Source organism: Ambystoma mexicanum, chromosome 11 (genome assembly GCF_040938575.1).
Source record: "Ambystoma mexicanum isolate Mex_15411 chromosome 11, UKY_AmexF1_1, whole genome shotgun sequence".
NCBI lineage: Eukaryota > Metazoa > Chordata > Amphibia > Caudata > Ambystomatidae > Ambystoma > Ambystoma mexicanum.
The window spans coordinates 1320533166-1320554949 of NC_090934.1; the positions used below are offsets into that span (position 1 = coordinate 1320533166).

General features: G+C 44.5%; 1 protein-coding gene across 2 annotated transcripts in view; it reads left to right on the forward strand.

The window, feature by feature from the left end:
* Window positions 1–21784, forward strand: part of LOC138504373 (tropomodulin-3-like) — a 419121-nt gene that overhangs the window by 117874 nt on the left and 279463 nt on the right. The window contains exon 1 of one of the 2 annotated variants that reach the window (XM_069624832.1): window positions 18716–18893. The exons of the other annotated variant lie outside the window; for it this stretch is intronic. The gene's annotated coding sequence lies outside the window, so the exon portion shown is untranslated. Of the gene's footprint in view, window positions 1–18715; window positions 18894–21784 lie in introns of those variants that run through there. 2 annotated transcript variants of the gene reach the window in all.

Genomic DNA, 21784 nt, shown 5'->3' on the forward strand with positions numbered 1-21784 from the left:
GAGTCACTGATTTTAGAAATGCATACCAGTTACCGAAAGTAAGGAAATGGCTCTTGAGAGAAGGGAGATTTTGCATTTCATAGTGGTTTCAAATATAAAGACAATGTGTTTTAAGTTTGCTCTATAAGACTACCACCTTAAGCAGCGCCAGTCCAACTTCTTTGTACATGTGATTTTAACTGAAACCAACTGCTAGCATTTCCAAGTGTGCAGGGAGATTAAAAAAGACAGTGCTCCATTTGTAAAATAGTTTTTGCCTTTAGTAAAAGTGTGGCAACTTATTTAAATTAAACTTTATATAAGAGTTGAATGTCTTGCTTATGATCTTGTCATGTTTCAAGGGGCTACCGGCTATTAAAAGTTAACCTCCTGCAAAGCATTTTGTCTTTACGTGTTTCGGGGTTAAAAAGAGTTGATCTGTATTCATGTTATGTAATGTTACGTTATTTTGCATTTATATAGCGCCTTATATACCATTGGTATGGTCTGAAGGCGCTGGTAGGTTGAACGCCCTGGGGAACCGAAGTTCAGATCAGTAGAGAGTAGAGAGTCAAAGGTGCATGTGAGCACCGGGTATGTGTGCAGCTGGTGCGGTATTTGTGTAATAGCTGCTTCTTAGCGGTAGGTGTGGTGGTTGAGAGATCAGGAGTATGTGTTCGTTCTGGCAGGATTTAACCAGACCGAATGTGGCTGCGTTAGGCCTGAGGAAAACGCCTAGCTGGGGGGGGGGGGGTGTAACCAGCAGTGTTTACTTAGAATGATGGGTAGTATGCAGCGGATGTTGGTATGAGAACAGTTATACCGAATGGTGTCATAGTATCTGTGTTCTAGTTGAGTGGTGGTTTAAAGAGGAGAGTAAGCGTGGTGGTGATATGATGCGTTATGTGCTCTATCAAACATTCTCTGCATTTCAAACCATACTATCTACTTCACGCAGTTCTGTGTTCCACTCCGCTCCATGCACTCCTATCCGCTCCATGCACTCCAGTCTGCTCCACACACTCCGGTCAGCTCGACGCCATCATGCACGCCAGTCTGCCACATGCGCTCTAGTCCGCAGACTCTTGTCTGCCCCACGCACACTCTTGTCTGCTCTATGTATACACTCTTGTCTGCTCTATGTATACACTCTTGTCTGCTCGATGCATGCACTCTTGTCTGCTCGATGCATGCACTCTTGTCTGCTCGATGCATGCACTCTTGTCTGCTCGATGCATACACTCTTGTCTGCTCGATGCATGCACTCCTGTCTGCTCGATGCATGCACTCCTGTCTGCTCGATGCATGCACTCCTGTCTGCTCGATGCATGCACTCCTGTCTGCTCGATGCATGCACTCCTGTCTGCTCGATGCATGCACTCCTGTCTGCTCGATGCATGCACTCCTGTCTGCTCGATGCATGCACTCCTGTCTGCTCGATGCATGCACTCCTGTCTGCTCGATGCATTCACTCCTGTCGGTCACGCGCACTCCTGTCGGTCACGCGCATTCCTGTCGGTCACGCGCACTCCTGTCGGTCACGCGCACTCCTGTCGGTCACGCGCACTCCTGTCGGTCACGCGCACTCCTGTCGGTCACGCGCACTCCTGTCGGTCACGCGCACTCCTGTCGGTCACGCGCACTCCTGTCGGTCACGCGCACTCCTGTCGGTCACGCGCACTCCTGTCGGTCACGCGCACTCCTGTCGGTCACGCGCACTCCTGTCGGTCACGCGCACTCACGCTCTAGGCACTCGTCCATTTTATGCCATCACACACCCAATGCATTCATCTGTTTTGCTCACTCACCCGCTCTACGCACTCGGCCGTTCTACGCACTGCTCGAGCGCTCTACACACTCCTCGACCCCTCTACGCACTCTATGTACTAGTCTGCTCTACCCACTAGTTTGTTCTATGCAGTCCTCCACTCTACACATTCTTCCGCTCGGCTCGCTCGTCTTCTCCCCTCGCTCGTCTGCTCCCCTCGCTCGTCTGCTCCCCGCACTCGTGTTTTCCACGTATTGAATAGCAATATGCACCCATCAGCCTTCTAAAGTCATTTGCTAATACGCAGTATTCCTGTTATATATATTCACCCGCCCTATGCACTCACCCGCTCTATACATTGGCCAGGTCTGGACATTCGTCTGCTCCCGCGATCTACACACTCCACACTTCCATACTCATCCGCTATACACTCATGCGGTCTACATATTCTTCACTCTACATACTCATATGTTCTTCGCACTCATCCGGTTTACGCTCATCCGTTCCACACATTTATCTGTTCTACGCATTCCTTTGTTCTACTCGCTTCTCTGTATTTACGCACTCATCTGCTCTACACGCTCGTCTGTTCTGCACACCCAACCGCACTACGCACTTAACCGCTCAACATGTTCATCTGTTCTGAACATTCGTCCGATCTCCATACTCATTCGAACTATATAGTCATCTGTTCTTCCACTCATGCATTCTTCCACTCAGCGCATTCCTCTGTTCCACACGCTTCATCCACTCTAACTACTTCATCCACGCCACTCACTTCGTTCACTCCTCTTGCATTATGCCATTTCTGGAGTTTAAATCTGTTTCCGTATGATTTATTCTTAATAACCACTTTCACTGCTTTGATCTAGTTTACTCATTTAGTTCTGTTTGTCCTTCTTTATATTAGGGGGTAATTGGTTGTCATTTCTCGGCTCAGGTAGTTTGTTGGGTTGGTGTCATTGAGATGTTAGTCTTTTTGGGTTAGTTTGGTACGGTTGGTTTTAGGGGAAGAGCCAGGTTTTCAGCAGTTTGTGGAAAGACGTTCAGTCCTCAGGCGGATGTGGGGTGGGAGTGAGTTCCACAGCGTGGGGGCCATGGCTGAGCATAATGATCCGCCTAACCTGACGGAGTTTGTCTTAGGTATGACTAGGAGGCCGGCTGAGCTTGATCTTAGGGTGCGTGGGGGGTGATGGGGTTTTAGCTTGTCTTGAAGATATTGCGGTCCGGTTTTGTCAGTGCTCGATGTGAGATGCATTAGGTTTTGAAAGTAACCCTTCGGGCTTCCGGGAGCCAGTGCAGCGTCTTAAGGGCTGGGGCCATGTGGTCTCTTGGGCCATGTGGTCTCTTGGGCCATGTGGTCTCTTGGGCCATGTGGTCTCTTGTGCCGAGCGCAAGTAGCATTTTGGCTGCCGCGTTTTGTGCCCTTTGGAGTTGATTCAGTTGGTACGCGTGGACTCCGAGGTAAAGGGAGTCTGCGTAGTCCAGTCTTGATAGAACGATTGAATGATTGGACCGCAGAGAGTCTGTTGGGAAAGGAGAGATCTGGAAAGATGCGCCTGAGGGTTTTAAGGTGGTAGTGGCAGGACTTTGAGACGTTGTTAACTTGGCGCGAGAGTGTTAGGTCAGAGTCAAGGGCGCATCAAAGATTTTTCACTGAGTTCGAGAGGGTCGGTGAGTTTCCCATGTCAGATGGCCAGGGCAGTGGGTGCGGAAGAAGTTCGGAGTTGCCACATACCATGTGCAATCCGTTTGGAGGGGTTTAACAAGAGATGGCTTTGGGTCATCCAGAGTTCTATGTCAAGGAGGCCAGGTCTAGGATTGGGTTTTGAGTTCAGGAGTTGAAGAATTAGTTGAGTGTTATCAGCATAGTTGTAACATGATGTTGTGTGAACAAATTATTTGTGGGAGAGTGATCAAGTAGAGATTGAACAGGAGGGCGGATAGGCATGCTCCTTGTGGGACTCCTGTGTCGACTGGTCGGGCTTGGGAGGTATAGGTGGAGAGTATTGTTATTTGGCACTTATCTTTGAGGAATGAAGCTATCCATTTAAGAGCGGTTCCCCGAATTCCTAAGGAGTGGAGGCGGTCTAGGAGGATTGAGTGATTGATCGTGTCAAAGGCAACGGATAGGTCGAGAAGGATTAGTGTGGCACATCCCGTGGAGTCTGCCGTCATTTTAAGCTCATCCCAGATTGAGGTTAGGGTGGTTTCAGTTCCGTGACAGGCTCTGAAACCTGATTGTGCGGGGTCTAGGAGGTTGTTGGCTTCGACAAAGGCATTTAGTTGGGAGTAGGCGGTTCGATCTGTGAGTTTAGCAAGGAACCTGGTGTTTCAGATGGGGCGGTAGTTTTTGGGCTCGAGAGGGTCAAGGGAAGGTTTTTTAATTGGAAGTTTGACATGAACCGTTTTGAATGCGTCGGGAAAGATACCAGAGGAAAGGGATGAATTTATGATGGATCTTGCATGTTCTCCTGCGCAGGTGGAAGCAAATTTCTTTGAGGGTTGTGGCTGGGCAAGGGTCCAGAGGAGAGCCAGATGGTTTGCGGGCAGATAGAAGTTTGAGGAATTGCTCTGGTGATATTGGACTAAATGATTTGAACGTCGGTTGCGTAGTGGTAGCAGCTGGTGGGCTGTCCGGTATGGGAGGAAAATTGCCTGGTGGATGTAGGAGGGCCAGTTTGGTGGCTAGTGTATTAGTTCTTTCGAGAGCCGTGGTGTAAAAGTGGAGGGAGAGTGAGTCGCACAGTGATTGTGAGGGGGTCTGGACAGTCGTGGTCCAAGCCGGTTTGGTGAATTCGGAGATGATTTTGTGGAGTTCTTTGCTTGTGTTTTTGCAGTTTAGGATTCGGCAGTTGTAGTGGGTCTTTTTTTGCTTTCCGGATTTTGGCCTTGTACTGGTAGAGGTGTAGGGCCAAGGTTGTCCTGCTCTCCTGGGTTTTGTCTTTCTGCCATTTGCGTTCTAGGTATTTATAGTGTTTTAGTGTTCTCCAACTCAGGAGTGAACCATCCGGGGAAGAGGCCACGGCGGGTTTATGGTTTGCAAGGGGGTGTGAGCCGCATCAGGGATGTGTTGAGCCATGAGTCGAAGGCGTCAGGGGTTAGTTGTTAGGAAGGCAGGTAGGTGGTGGCGACTGGAGGAGTGCACAGGCTAGGTCCGGGACGATTCGTTTTTTCCAGCATTTGCTTAGATTCGGAGGTTCAGATTTGAGTAAATTTGATAATTTCATTAGCGATTGGGGCAAAGTCGTCAGAGAACCAAGTTTCGGTGATGAAAACCAGGTCTGGTTTGTCAGAGGTGAGGAGGTCAAAGATGCAGTGTCTGTTTTTTGCTGCGGATCGGGCATTAAATGGGATGCAGTTCACATCGGTAGGCGAGGTTGGTCTCGGAGATGGAGGGGAGGGCGGTGGTGGCAGAGAGAGTGGAGGCTGGGAAGGGAGAGGGGGAGGGTGGGCGATGATAGATGGGAATAGTGGGCGAGCAGAAAAATTGGCGGGCTTCGGCCAGGATTGGGTGGCTGCGTGTTCGGATGATCGGGTTTGGCTGTGGGGATTTGAAGGTGGGGTGTGGGTGGTTAGTTAGTTGCAGTTGATGAGAAGTCGAGGGAGAGGGGTTTCAGGAAGGGTGAAGCTACGGGGGAAGGAGGTGATTGGGGGAATGAGGTGGTGGGTTGAGATGGGGGAGGCGAAGAGTGCTGAGAGATTGAGGGGGACTAGGTACGTTTCCTCTTTAGTTTCATTGCTGCAATTGGAGTGTTGGAGAGGGAAGAGGGGTCTGAGGGGGAGAGGGATGCGGCTTCGCTTCTTGCTAGGGCTAGGCGTGCAGTTTTTAGGGAGGGCAAAGGGTGCGGTCGGGGGGAAGGTGGCGGGGGTTTGTGGGCAAGGCGGGGGTTGGATGATTGCAGGGCGGGGTGTGCCTGGTATGATGATGGAGGGAGCGGGCATGGTCAACGTTGGCTTGCTGGTGGTGGGGTTGGAGGGTTTTGGGGGGGGGGAGAGTGGTCTTAGGGTGGTTTGTTCGCAATCTTGCCCCTCTGGCTTGGTGTTTGGAGAGGGGAATGGTAGGGAATGCAAAGGAGGGTGGGGTGATTTGGGAAGGGGGGGACTGGAGGGGAAGGCAGATCGGGGAGTGGGGGCGGTCCACGGTGGAGGTTTCCGACAAAATCTGGTGGAGTGGGTGCAGTCATACTTGGAATGAGCTGTTGGGGGTAGATTCAAGTGCAACTTACCGTTTATTGGACTTTATATATGTTCCACGAAGCCGGGTGATATTATTCACTTATTTCTAGGTTTTGGTGTACTATTTGTACTAGCTTGTAGATATTAGGCCATTTTAAGGTGTAGCTAGACCTTAGGATATGCCAATTAGGCAGCCTATTTAGTTGTAGCAACAGCGTAGTTATGCTGTTTGGAAGGCTTTCTTCTAGTTAGCTGGAATACAGGTAAGCTATTAGGCGAAATTGAGCGTAGCAACACCCTGGTGTGGTTTTAGTTTGGACTTTTAGGTGGAATTTTAGGAGGGCTTCCTAATTGTAGTTCTAAATTCAGTAGGGGCACGCCTTTAGGCACACTTTCAAGTTAAAATTGCACAGAGATATATTCTGGACACTAGTCAGTTCAGTTAGGGCACGCTAATAGGCACACTTCTCTCAATTAAACTTTATACAGGGAGGGTATTGGGCATGATTCGAAAATCAGCTTTGCACAGAGGTTATTAGGGAGAATTAGTTTGTTCTACCAGGCACAGTGTTAGGCTATTAGGATATCTGGCACACCTAATTTCAACTTTTGCAGAGAGGCTATTGGGCGCCCTTCTACATTTAACTTTCTCCCAGAGGCTATTGGGCACTTTACAATTCAATTTTCACATAGAAGGTATTGGGCACATTTCTAAATTCAGCTTTCACAGAGTCTATTCGTCACACTTCTAAGTTTAATTTCACAGAGAGGCAATTGGGCGCACTTCTAAATACATCTTCTAAATGCACTTCTAAAATCAACTTTCACATATTCTATTGAGCACACTTCCAAGTTCAACTTTTCACTGAGGCTATTGGGCACACTTCTAAATTCAGCTTCTAAATGTTCTTCTAGATGCAACTTTTATAACGATGCCATTGGGCACATTTCTAAATACAACTTTACATGAGCGGCTATTGGGCACGCTACTAAATTCAACTTTTATAAGGAGGTGATTGGGCACACTTCTAAATACAACTTTTAATGTACTTCTAGATTCACCTTTTCACAACGAGCCTATTGGGCACATTTTAAATTAAGCTTTTCACGGAGGTTGTTGGGCGCACTTCTAATTCAACTTCTAAATGCACTTCTAAATTCAACTTTCACAGAGGGGCTACTGGGCAGACTTCGAATGCAACTTGTAAATGCACTTCTAAATTCAACCTTCACAGAGATGCTATTGGGCTCAGTTCTAAGTTCAGCTTTCACAGATGGGATATTGGGCACATTTAATGTATTAAGAAAGAAAAGCATTTGGGCCACGAGTGAGGTGGCAAAATCAATATTAATTTTTGTACTCTGTAATAAGTATTCACTGGCCTAGGTCTTGGCTTATCTGTTCCACAGTGGGAGTGATCTATGTAGCTCTATGGGGTCATAGACTGGGCTAGATTGAATCACATCATTGGTACATTATCTGTGGTGCTTTCAATTGGGGATAGAGTGAAAGCCATCTTTTAAGGATGACCCATAAATAGATCACTACTGTGCATGGCAAAACCACAACCCCATAACTACACAAAAGCCAAAACTGTTGGATTTGCCAATACTTGTTTGTGTGGACAAGAGGTTTTGGTTTACACTGCCTGCCAACCATATTGCGTCAGAATTATGTCATGCTACAGGCATTCCCTTTTACACCCCAATACATGAAAGTAAGACCATGGCTAGAGATTACTACTTCTCTTTCGCAGCAACGAAGGCTGACATCTGGTGGTTACCAGTTTATTTCTTTTTTTTAAATACAGCTTCTGGTAAATAGCCTAATTTTGAGAGGGCAAACCTTTGATTCGCGAAAACCTTTCAGAAGGGGCGCTTTGCAAAAGCACATGATTAAAAAAAAAAAGTACGCCTAGTTCTCCAGGGTGACCATAATAAAATCCAACCTAATAAAAAACGGGTGGACTTCAGAATGTTTTCATTCTGGCCGTTTGATCGACTTGTGGTTGCTAGCCCAATCGGGAGGCAGATCTCGTTTTCAAGTACACGGTTTTCCATTTCACACGTTTCCACTTGCAAAAAAGTTGCAATCAAAGCAGTTCAGGTCAAAGTAATCCAGTGGGAGATTTTCTTTTTTCATTTATTTATTTGTATCCTTCAGTTCCAAAATGTATTCCAAAAATCCCGTTCCTCCCATGTTGGTTGTAAGTGTCTTATAAATGTCTGTGCACAGTGTTGACACCAAGCTGGAGGAAGCGGCTTTCAAATTGCTGGGTTGAAACCTATAAAAACCCTGGTCAATTACTGAGCTTATCGGAGCTTTAAACTAGACCAAGAACCAGATGTGTGTGGGTGCTGTACACACGTAACTGTCCAACACTAGTGTATGGGAGTCCATCTAAACCAATATTAAATGTTTAACTTCGTTTTGTCAAATCTCGACTTGACTTATGATCTTTGCAGCCTTTTTCAGTTCGAGCACAGGAAAAAATTCGGTTGGCGCCTACATCCCTCTCAATCTCTTTACATCCTTAGTGAGTTTTGGCTATTATATAGCGCTGTATGTGTGGACTAGAAGCCGGAGCGCATGGCTTGGAAGGGGAGATTGTAAAGGGGTGGGGGATGTGAGGAGGAGCATGCTGCCAGTGGGGGGGGGGGTGTTGGGGTTTTTACCCACACATTGATCGTCCATGGTGGTCCCTATGGCCATTCCCACAAATGTCTGCCTCGCGCCACCCCAAAGGCTGCCCCCCCCCCCTCTCCGTGGGATCTCTGAGCTAGCTCTGTGCTTTTAAAGGGATCCCAATGCTATTTCTAAGCAGACTTTTGAAAGCTCATGGCTTAATTGCAGCTAGAAAGTAGCTCCCAGTGCAATAGAAATGTCAATGTGCCTTTAACCACTTCGTCTAGAAGTAAAATGTATATCCATGTGTCTGATCCTTTGATTGGATTCCTGGTAAAAATGAGAATTGGCAAAACCAACTGTTTTGGCTCTCCTATAAGCAGGATCATAACTGCCATAATATGCTCATACTTTAACCAAAAAAGTGATGGGCGGAAGGCTTTGAATAAATCTGAACCACTCCCTGGGCAACCTTCCACACCATTGTTTTTTAGCGTGTCTGCGTCCTTGCAGGAAGAGGCCAGCCATATGCCAAAACGTCTGGTACTGCCACCAATAAGAGCAGCCCAGCTCAAGCTGCTAGGCCACGTCCCCTCTGCACGGATACACAAGCAATCCCAGACTTGTTCGGCCTTGTTGGGCCTCCTCAGTGAGGTGCAGCGTGGTTCCCTACAGGGCCGAAACATGTCTGGGGTTGCTTGTGTATCCGTGCAGAGGGGACGTGGCCTAGCCGCTTGGGCTGGAATGCGCCCATTGGTATTAGTACTAGACTGACTTGCGTATGGGTGGTTCCCCTCTTGCACTGGCGCATACACGCTAAAAAAACACTGGTGTGAATGGTTGTCCAGAGCATTGCCGGTGGTACTCAAAACCTTTTACCCATCACTTCTTTGATTATATCACTTGCTAGACTTTGCCATATTATGGCCAGGTAGTACCATAATAACAGTGCCTGGAAGATACTTAAACACCGAAACGGTTTGCTTTGCAAATGCTTACTTATTCCCTATATGTGGCATGTTTCATTGTCTTTAATTGCTTTGCTGCAGCAGGAATAACTGTCAGTGTATGCGCACAATTAAGGTGGCTTTAGGGCCCGGACTACCACATCCTTCAGCATTCGTTGGTATTGTGGAGGATGTGGGCAACCGTGTTCCTGCCTTTTAAGCAGTTCAAAAACTGATTAAGTCAGTCTGCTTACTTTGTTCATGTGTCCTCTTGTGCAGATTTGCATGCCTCAAATGGATTAAGCTTCTGCAAGCCTTCACTCTACCAGACTACTCCCAGTGACCTGGTTGCCAGCGGTTGAAAAAACGCTCTCAATACCCAATTTCTGACTACTTCTTTCTAGAAGTAGTTTAGCCGCAGGCACGTTTTCGGGTAAGCAGGCCTTGATCTGAAATGCATTTAGACCATAGCACCAGGGTTTCTGAAGCTTGAGTTGCAGATTTCTAAAGCGGCTGCATGCTACTCTTGCAATGGACAGACGTGATTTGACCACCACACGGTGTTGGAATATTTTTTGGTAATCCCTTTGCTGAGCCTTGTATCTTGATTGTACTGAAGTAATGAAAATACTGCCCAAGACTCTCATACACTTGTGGATGAATCCATGGATCAAAGTATTCTAGGATCAAGACCAGATTTTCCTCTTCAACTGATTACATGATCTTGCAGCCAAAAAGGCAAGCTGGGGATGTAGTACTGAAATGAGTCGGTGATCAGTAATGTGTCTTCAATGCGTTCATCTTCCGGTCTTCTCTTTTGGGATCTTCCAAAAATACGTGTGAACCAGGCACCGGGTGTAAGAAAAAAATAAGGGCACCTGGCGAGGTGCTGATATACCCAGGCGGGTACACATGTAGTAATAAAAAAAAAAAAAATCGGGATGGGAGATCCTACAAGCAATGTGCGGTTATGAACATATACATTTATTTCAAGAACATCAGTTTATTCTTTAAGTGTACATGAATTTCGATAAGCACGAAAGTGAAATGACAACGGACAAGTGATTCAAAACAGTGGAAATACCCAGTGTGTATCAACCTCTATGGTGTTGAGGTCAAAGCTCCACAATAGGGCACAGACACAAATGACAATAGGGTGGACCTATAATTTGCCCAAAGAACACCCAGGACATGGTATGGTCCAGGGCGTAGTTAACAGAGTTCACACCACAATATCTACATAACATACACAAGGTTTTTTATTGTACAGTTGTGTCACAGGGGATCGACACGGGTGTGTTTCGGCCAAGGAGGGCTGGATTGTAGCTGTCTGGATAATGTCCTTCTTCAGGCTGGGAACCGGTTTGTGGTGCTGTCCGTAATATCTGCTGCTTTGTTGGCAGTGGTGAGGCTGTATGTGGGACAATCGTTGATTGATTGCCGGATTGTTGGTGCATTGATGCACATTGGGGTAAGCAGTTGGTTCTTGATGTCTGTTCAAGGATCCAAAGGGCTTGATGAGGGTCTGAAAAGGTCCCTATTCGTCCTAGCACAGGTGCGTGTCACCGGGGGCTCTGCAGCGTCTGCTGGTTGCTTTTTTGATTACTACATAGGCACCGGGTCTAATCCAGAAACGTAAAATCCTGTCTCTAAATATAGCGCAAATAAAAATACATGTGGGATGCAATTATATAATCTTTTTAGGAAGAAATGTTTATTTTGGCTTCTCCTGCCTCTACTAAACTTTCCAGAATCCTCCCCACCGCTCTTTTTGGGAAACAGTATACCCTAAATTCAGCTTAGGATAAATTAGCCAGCATGGTGGTGGTAGCAGCTCACTGCCTTTTTGATTCTCTGACACTTTGATTTTGCTGATTGCGTACATTACTATTGTATTTTTTAAAACGCAATGTTAACCCTAAAACCTAACCTTTTTTATTTGTAATGAGTATTTCTTGACGTGTTCAACTTGATTCTATACAGACAATGATTTTCTCGTCCTAACTACTTGGAAAGAAAACCTTTTTAAAGAGCCTCTCCTCAAATGGAAGACTTGTTTACATAAGGTTGTGTTTGCATAGGGGTTAAGCATGATGGTTGTAGCGATTGGCCTTTTGTGCTTCTATGCTCCCCTTGAAAGCTATTCCTTTTGTAGATTGGAACAGATCCACAATATTTAATTTGAACATCCCACCGGTGAAGAGCTATGTCATTTGGTTCTATTTGAGCTCTTCATTCTGACGTGGAACCTTTTATTTCTTCGACATTGTCGATGGTTTATTTTAATAAACATTGTCTTTTTTTTTTTTTTATTTCTCTGGTGTGGTGTTTAGCGGCAAACCAGTAGTACTCCTATAAGACTTCCACTAATATGGACCAAACTCTCCCTGATGAAATGTGACTGAGCAGTAAGGCTTCACTCTTTGGAGGGGTACTGACATACAAGGCACAACTCGCACATATAAAGTACAAGATTGTTAACACAGGCTGAACCAAATATGCATATTTTCTATTCCTATTCATAAACGAGCATGTATTTAGAAATGGAAGATATACAAAACGTAAGTAAAATACACAAAGTATAGCCCACAACTAGAGCAACACAGTATCCATTTCAACACAATGAAACATAGTTGCAGTTTCAATTCGGAAGAAAGGATTGATTAAATCACAAAAGACTGCTTTAAAAATAAAAAAGCACAGGTTTAAAAATCGAACCAATGGGTTAGAATGTCCAACGCTACACCCTTAAGGGAACAAAGACCATAGTTGGGCCAGGTTCCAACACAAAAGGCAAGAGGCGTGGCAGCTGCAGACAAGGACTTCAGCCCACAATCCCAAAGATGCTTTTGGAGGCCACCAAAAGGGTTGGGCTTACGTGTCCCAAAGACACAAATAAGGAAAACCAGTGTCTCTAGGTAGATCACGGATCCAGGGTAGTCTACTCTCACTGATGGGTGCTGTGCAGGAGGGGCGGGCGGTGGTGTTGGTGAGCTTTGGGTCAGGTTCTGGTGTCTAGATTAGACTCCGTAATAGAAGCCAAGGCCAGGATATTCAGGATTGTTGAGGCTGTTTCCAGAAACCCACAAGTAGGAAGGGTACAGAAGATGTAGCAGTAATGGAGCAGAATACATGTGATCTTTCCCGATGGTTGCAGGCGATGCAATGGCAGACAAAAGGACCCAGGAGCTAAGTTTGGACATTAGATTGTATGAGTGATGAGATTCTGGGGAACCCTAGGATGCAGTGAAGGACAGGGAATGGACTGTGTCAGCTCAAGGGAGGGAACAGGTTTTCCCTTGGTTGAAAGAGCGGGCAGAGCTTTGCAAGTTCTGGATACAGCAGTGAAGGCTTCAGGCAGAGCTTTGGGTGTTCACCTTGGGCCGCCTTGGTTTCCTCAGATTCAGGACCAAGTGGTAGACTGAAAAATGGCCCTAGATCCCCCGAATACAAACAGTAGGGCTGAGGGTTACCAATCACCAGGTGAGTAAAGTAAGTTTTGGCAGTCATCCAATCCTAGATGGATACCAAACACCATTCATGGCATCACTCTGAAAGCAAGTAAGATGTCTGGCATACCTTTTGACCCACCCCAAACTGGTTCCCGTTCAACTGGCTCCACTTTTGGAGCTCTGCACTAAAGTGCTACGCTACTCCGAATGCAAAGAAAATGGTCAACAAAGCCAGCACTTCAGGAAGACTGGGCATGAAACATTGAGGTAGCCGTTTTGGCCACTACACAGCCAAATGGGTCGACCGTGTAGAAGAAAATAAAGATGCACCATAAATAAGATACATTGGCATCAACCGGTCTTGAAGACAGTCTGGATTGGAAAATTCACTTGCACAGAACATTGGGAGACCCCCCACGCCCCTCCCCCCCGCACTGGCAGCCAGAAAAAAAGAATGCACAAGCCACAAAAGAAAACAAGCAAATAGCCTGCAGTGGAGGGTCTTCATAGAATGAGGCTGAAATGCATCAAAATATTTGAGGTGCTTTTTAAAGACTTAAATATATGTTTATTCATGCTGAACCAATAGATCAATTATAATACTTACAACGTAAATATACATTTTTAATTTTGTCATTAATAATCTATTACACAACATCAGTACACACATGAACTAAGAGACCAAGCAAAAGAATAAAGGGGTAGACAAACAGTCCTGACTGAGTAAACCTGTCTACATGGGACTATCTACTTGTATATATGTATGCAATTATGCTATTATACGAGTTAATGCAAGTAAGTCTGTGCTTTTCGAAGTAGCCGGCAGACCATACTATTTAAAAAAATTACATTTTTGTCTCCAATTGGTTAAATTTGTGGTTTAACTTCTATACAGTAATTGAATTTGTGGTTACTCCCTGTGCTAGAACATACTAGCACAATTGTATACAATTATGCTAATGTGTTAGTTCTGCTAGATGGTCCCATGTAGACCAGTTTAGTCAGTCAGGACGGTTCGTCTTCCCCCTAATTCTTTTATTGCTTGGTCCATTAGTTCATGTGTGTACTGATATGTAACTGATGATGACGATTAATGAAAAACTAAAAAATAAAACGATCTGTTGTAAATATAATTGAATATTGATTAATTGTTCTAGATTTGGCCTTTCAGATTTTTACACTATATTTCACATAATCTAGAAGCCCGGGATCCCTGGTTTCCGGTTTCCTATTGGAGCTGAACACCTTTTGTTTTGCGTACCGTTTTTTTTTTTTCTTCTCATCTGGCAGACTTTTGAAACTTTCCAGATTGGTCATAAAGGAACAATTCAGTTCAAAATAACACAAAGCACGGACACTGCTGTTGCCTCCAGACGCTGCGATAAATCGTTCTGACCGAACGAAAAGGCAAAAATAGTTGCAAGTGTATAAACAGTACAGCTGTCCCTTCTACAAAAAACGAACTAGGCTTACTTCTTAGACACTTGAGTCTTTTTCTAAATCTGCATAGCATTTTAAAGATGTCCACCTGAAAAATCATCTTGCGACACCTGTATTACTATTTTGTGACTCTGAATTAGGATGTTTTAATTACTTCCCAAACTTTCCTTTTTGATTTGGAGATTCGGGCAAAAAGATTGATATTCTAAATTTGTTGACCAATTGTTTCACAGGTAGTCTTATGTTTTATACAGGCCTCCAAAATGTAATGTACTCTTGCCACTAGCTAGTGCTAATCGACTCTTGGCAAGGAAGAAATTGTGTGTATGTGGATAATTAAGAGAGCTTGTAGGCTTGGATAAGTGCTCCTGGTTTAATACATTGCACTTTAAGCTCCTTTGGGGGGTGGAAAAAAATCAGTCTTGAGAATGATGCCCCATACTTGGAGGGGAGCATGGTAACAGTAGAAGGGGGCGTGTGCATGCCTAATGACCTTCAGTAGATATTGTTTGCAACTAAGGGGTAAAGTAACAGGATTAGCTTTTAATGTTAATAGCTGGGGTAGCAGTGTTTGTGTACCTGGCAGTCATGGGCTTTTTTGGGAGGAATTTATTGTTCTGACGGGGCCCATATATTACTACTCGGTTTATACATATTTGAGAAGTGAAATGCAATCCTGCAAAGGAATCTTGGCACTAAACAAAAGATAGCGATAGTGTAAATTTGGGAACAGGAAACTGGTCACCTAGGAAAAGAGCAAAATGTTTGGTTGGAGTCTGTGAAATTGAAAAGGATCAAGAAGAGCTCTGCTTTCTGCTTTGAATGCTTTCCCGGAGCTTAGCTGCCTGGCAGGGGACATCATCTGCCTCCTATTCAAGACAGACAAAAGCATGGAAGTCGTAAAGGTTTGTCATTAATGAACCCAAATTCTTACTATGGGATGAAGCATTGCAATGTGCTTATCGGAAAAAAATTAAATTCTCATTCCATAGACAACTCTACGAACCAAACAAGCGGTTTATGCTAAATTCAGAGCACCAGTGTAAATGGTGGAATGCTGGGGCATCTCCTGGTCACGAAGACAGATTGCGAAAGAAGTTAGCTGCCATATTGCATACTCTGGGACATCAGTAGAAGTAATGTTTGCATAGTCCAATCGTTAGGAAACCAGCATGTTAACCATAGTAATTTCCACTGTGCGAGAGAAATAGCCAAACATTTAACATGTTATCTGTGCTGTCAGAAAAAGTAGCAGCTAGCCTCCGTCTAGGTTTTTTACCATGCAAACTGATTTGGGATGGGGCCCCATACAAGACAGCCAACGGTCCTTTGTCCATCAGTCTGTCTGACAATTAACCAAGTTGGGATTTATCTTCAATTGATTGTGGTATATTTGTTGATCTACAGCTATCAGATTATCGGCATGTCTTGGCATTGCTCCCACCATTATCCAACCATATGATGATCAAAAAACAAAAGCCAAATAATTTACTCAAATTGGCCAAGGGTGTCTCATACAAATTGAGCAGAAGCCATGCTGATCCCTGTGGTACTCGGCCAGGCAAGAGGAGGGCGAGGATTCACGGGCATCCAAGGCAACATTCTGGGGATGGTTTGTCAGAAAAGGTAAGCCAGTCAAGAACAATACTTTGCAGAAAGTTGCAATCTTAATCAGAAGCTGGTCGACACATGAGAGGCTGCAGGTAAATCCAATAAGATAAGGTCTACTACTTTGTCTGTCGGGCACCTCTGAAGTAGTTCAGGACACTGAGCATGGCTTCTGCACCCATTTCGGGGTGGAGGCCATCTTGTTGATGTAAGACTGATGCTCCGCAAAGCACTGAATCTGAGAGAACACCGCCTTTTCCAACCGCTTCCAGAGATGAGAATGGGTGAAAGGTTGATGGAATTGTAGGCACAAGTGTAGATTTCCTCAAGAGCTGAATAACTGCAGTCTTTGAATTTGCTGGGACATAGCTTTGTGTGAAGGAGCGATTAAGAAGGTAGATATTTTGAATATAATCGCAGAATAGATTCCTTGAAATTTCTTGGAAGGAATAAGATTGTGGGAGTAATTTAATACTTTACTGTATCAATTTGTATTATTGTGCATGTCGGATAGAAGATTAAATGATGTATTTAAGCAATATAGCAGCTGGCCCTTCTGTTGGTGGCTAGAGTTGGTAAGGTCTTCTCAGAGGTGGCCTATCTAAGATTAGGACTAAAGCATTGGTTTTGGTTATGTTTCAGAATTCTGGTTGACTTCAAGAGAGCCAGCTTATCTAAAATTTCAGAAAGGTTCTGTTAGTAGTCAAATGCACTCGTACATTTAGGAAAAGTGTCCTTCCTGAGGGAGAAATAAAGTGGGTTAATCACTATGGGTGGGCAGCACACCTTTCCTAGAATATATTCATTTATTTTAATTTACCGCCAGGATAGAGGAATTGGTGATTTAAAAATCAATCGTATAGTGTTCGGATGAAGCCTGGAAAATGCCTGGAAAATATTTAGGGCAGCAAACCTGAAAATCTGATCGAAGTTATGACATTCAGTTATAAAATAAAAAGTAGACTAGGAAGGCGCAGCTAAGTTTGGCATGTTGAACTGGCAATGCCCCCCGTCTGAGGGTTCTATTTTATTAGTTCCCTAGCACGTTATACCGGGGTACTAATAGTATTGTGTACTGCAAAAATGACTTTGCACTGCAAAAATACACTATGCACAGTTCCATGTATCAGGGTTTGTGTCGGCAGTGCAAAGAAAGTCACTTTGAACCATGCAAAAAAGTCCAGAAATCGGGCCCCAAAGGTCTCCTGCTCTACTACACCCGTCCCCCCCGCTTTATTTTGTGAGAATCACTGAACTTTGTAGCTGTGATTAGGTCTTGATCACACAGGTGTATGCTGTTAACACATGACCAATTTACTATATTATTCAATGTTAAATTGGGTGAAACCAACCATATTGCAGAAATAAATTGGGTGGTGGTCTGAAGGCAAATATCCCGAATGTTTAGAAAGGGTCATAGTTATGTAGAAATCGCTGCGTGCCTTCTGTTAGAACAGCCCTTATGGGCTGGCTCCTGTTTGAATGAGGGGCTGCAAAGTCAGCAGAACAGTGCTTGGGAAGGATTCCTTTTTTTACCTCCAAAAGGAATGAAATGGTCTGAAGGCAAATTCTACAGAATTTAACAAAAGAAAACTAGGTTATAGATACTATAGAGCAGTTGGAAGTCTGTTTGTAACTGCACTTGAAGAAGCCAGCACAGCACATCAGTAAGTGCTGTTAGTCCCTGCCTTTATACAGATAATCTACATATTTGTACATCTTTCTGTATAATGGGTGGCATGGGGACATGGGGCTAGGTTAAAGGGGGAAACACTACCCGTCTTTTAACATTGGAATCCATGAAACTGCAAAACAAGACCATGATAAATGCTTACAATATATTGCTCTGGAAATTACCTCATTTTCCCAATGAAGCTAAAACGGTCAGCAGGAACAATGGCAGGCTCTGCAAGTCCCTGTTAATTGCGGGAGCCGCCCTTTATAACTCTTAGTCACTTACGCCCGTCCCAAACACAATGGTGCCTTTCTCTTATCTGGGTGGCTCTGAGAAATCTTATGTAAATAATCAATAGGGTCATGTGTCCATTTATACTGCATTTCCAAGAACAAAGTTAAGACGAGAGGTGTAAGCTTGAAGGTGCAAAGTAGACATTCATTTTCTACTTTTGTTGAATGCTCGTCGAGTTAATTTGGCTCAGCCATCATCTTTGTATACATGTGTTTTTAAGCGCCATACACAATACTCGAACAATTGTGTTTTGAGACCAGAGTGGTCACACGTTTATAATATGTTTTAGCTATTAGAAAAACTAATGTAGAGGTAGGTGGTATGTCTGCTGCCTTACTTTTTCTATAAGCTTTTAGAACATTTGGTTGGAAAATTCGGTAGTTATAATGTCTCTTGGTGCTTTTACATATGCCTCAATGCTTTTACATATGCTGTCATTTTTAGGATCTCAAATGTATTGTTGAACTGCGATTTGATAGTAACCTAATACATATGTATGATGTGCACAGTGGGCTCTACTCAAACAAGCGGTTAATAAGAGGACATTATTGCACAGTAGCACAATTGTCTTAACCTTTTCTGTATCCTGAATCAAAATCATGTATGCCACAAAGTAAGGGTTCACATTTAATAATGGTTGTCAGTGTAGATGGATGAATCTAGGCTTTAATTGGTTGCTCTTGAAAATCTTCATTGAAAGTCGGCTTAAATTAAAAGCTACCCTACCTCTTTTTGCGTTTTCTATAGGTCCACAGGCAGAGATTCATGGCAAATTGTGGTCCATTGTCACATGAAAGTGGTAGAGAAGTTGTGCTCAACTGTAGGCAAGACTTTGGCTGCATAATTGTAATCCTGGTTGAGATGATTGCTCCACTCCTTGACACTAAAGGTATTCTGTGAGGTCGTTGGCTGCCCACCCCCACCAGTAAGTCTGTTATTTTAATATGCTTTTATCCCGCACCAAATTACTACCATAGTTTCAGCACACAGAGGCTTGTCTGTGGAGCGGCATACAGTGCTCCCACCAGAGTTATCCAGATCGTTGCTTACTGGAGTAACAGAAATAATCAAGGGGAATAATTGAGGATGGGATGGCATTGTACATAAGAATAGGAGTCTCTTGCCAAGTCTGGAGAAAAATGTGAAGTTGCAAGATACTCGCCAGGCACAAGTCACTTGCCCCTTCAATTCTACACACGCACAAAGCATTTCTTACTTGCTAAAAGGTAGTGATCACTCGCCCATGGCTAATGACGAGTGCAAGCTTTGATAAACTCCTTGTTCTCCCGGCCTAAGGAAGCTGCTGGACCTTACTGATGCAAGTCTTGTTTTTCTGTTGTAACTCTTGCTAGGTTTCCCTGTCATTTGGGGCTGGACTGCCTTTTGAGCAGGGCCAGACATATAAACAGTTTTAGCTGATATGGTGCAGAGGGCTAAATCATAGATGTCATCCTGAGTGGTGCACAGCCCTCGGAGCAGGGTATTTTACCTTTTTGTTTGTCTTCAGTAGTGGAGTTTTCACATTGTCTAATCTTCCAGGAAGCCTACTGGCTTTCAGGGTCCTCAAGTTTTCAAAAATATCTCTTGTGGCTGAACGTCAGGGGAATACTACCAACAGGGGAAAACCTGGCACTGTGGTTTTCATTGTCCAAACACTATCTGGACAAAAGCTAACTCAGCTGCCCCTCAATTCTTTTGTCGATTCAAATTAGAAACGAGAAACCCGAAGGATGGAGGCCTGGGTGTCTGCGATTCAAATTCAAAAACTAAAGGTTGATGGCTGGGAGGTTTTGAATTACCCATAACTTTGGAAATGCTCTGGGCAATCCTCCAAACCACAAACTGACATGCTTTTACAGTAGGGGAAAAACAATCGGCAAATCGGGCTTGGCGTGGTTTGCAAATGGTCTTTTTTTCCCTCTATCATGACATGGCAGGCTGAAAGGAATGGGCTGGATGCTTACCCAGAGAACTGCAGTGGATCTTCAAACCGTCCAGCCATCGATCTTCAGTTTTGCTAGTGATCGAAAGTCTCAGACCTAAAGCCATAGAATGCAAGGGATTTATTCAAGTATACTGTTCTTGGTAGGTTTGGCCTACGTACTTTACAACTGCAATATGGGTTTATTGGGTGTGGTAGTAGATATGCTAAGGTGAACTGGGTGAGGCATGTTACAATAGCCAAACCACTGCAAGCTTTTTGTGGCTCACAGCTTACTCTAAGCTGCAGCTTTCCATTTCCCGTCACATTCTTGACTGGCAAATGGGAGCAAGAAGATCCGTTGGCCTAATTAACAATCACTTCTGCGGCTCAAAACGAATAGTTTTCAAAATTATTGAAATTGAACAGGGACATGGATAGTACAGGACACGCTATGGTTTACAATGTGATTCATTGTAAGATTGCAATCTTTGCTATACCAATACATGGCATTGAATGATGGTGTAAAACCACATCAGCCCTGAGAAGCCCTACACTGGTTTTCAGTAAAAGAAAAAGCATTAACTTCAAAGCCGTCTGCATCGCTCGCAAATCGCTAAACCGACCAGGTGCCGAATTTCTCAAAGCCAAAATCAACTGTTACCAACCAGGAAGAAACCAAAGGTCAAGGAACGACGGACGTCCAAAACGAAACACTTGAAAAGGAAATTCAGAGGAACTGCATACTCCTGAGATTGCCAATTTATGTAACTATACCGAAGGAAATGAGAATGGCAGAAAATCACATAACTTTCAGAAAACAACTGAAAACCTGGCTATTCAATTCACTGAGAGGAGCATAAAAACGGGCACCTCCCAAAACACATACCCCGGGCCCAAGACCGTCATGGAACGGTACAGATCGTGGACCTTGCAATAAAACAACCACACGTCAAGCCAACCACGCGCTGCTGCTCGCTCCTCTTCTGCATACCTCCTATGTACCACACATGCACAAAAGGGCCAGCCATAATGCACACAAAGGCACAAGCCACACATCTGCCACAAAAACAAACAAATCACCCAGACACAGGTCATTACCCCTCTGGACACAACAAGCCCAGTGCGCACAACCAAAGCACATTCTAAGCTGACACGCACAGATGGCAGTTGCAACTGGTTCTGCAAGCATCAACAGCGGAGCACAACCTCCATCCTAACCCTCACTAACCTACCCACTTCTTATAGAGCCACGCAAGCAGCGGTGCACAGTAGAAATAAACATAACACAGCATAAAACGCCAGGTGAAACATTAATCTAGAACACAGGAGCTGAACAGATTTAATGTTTGCCCACGATCACAAGACTGCAAAGAAATGCACTCCTCACATCTACCATAAAGGTTTCTGTTCCTCTGGGTAAGGAAGCCAGAAGCCACATCAACAGTTAGTGGCTCTGGACTCGCAGAATGGGTTCACATGCTTCACCCTCGAAGGCACACATCTTAATGTATGTGATCCCATATATAACATACAAGTTTTCACTATGAGCAAGCATTCACCCCTTCCTAGAGCCTAAAAGGGAGTGTATATATATTTTAGGATCAGTAGAGGAACTCCACACTGCCTTAAGAAGGGAGCGAGACGCTGGATGAGTCGGCCTGGCTACTACCGGATGTAAACAAGAGGGTGGATGAGGAAGAATTTCACCAACTCCCTGTCTCCACAGGGATGCAGCAACTTGTTCGCAGGCACAGCCCTATACAATTGACAACTCAAAACTACAATTCCTAGCAGGCACCACATGGGAGTGGTCTAGTCGCTGACCTGGATTGCATAGCATGTGACCATCGGTTGAGGACTGCTCGTGGACCTGCAGAGTTTGTGAATCCTGC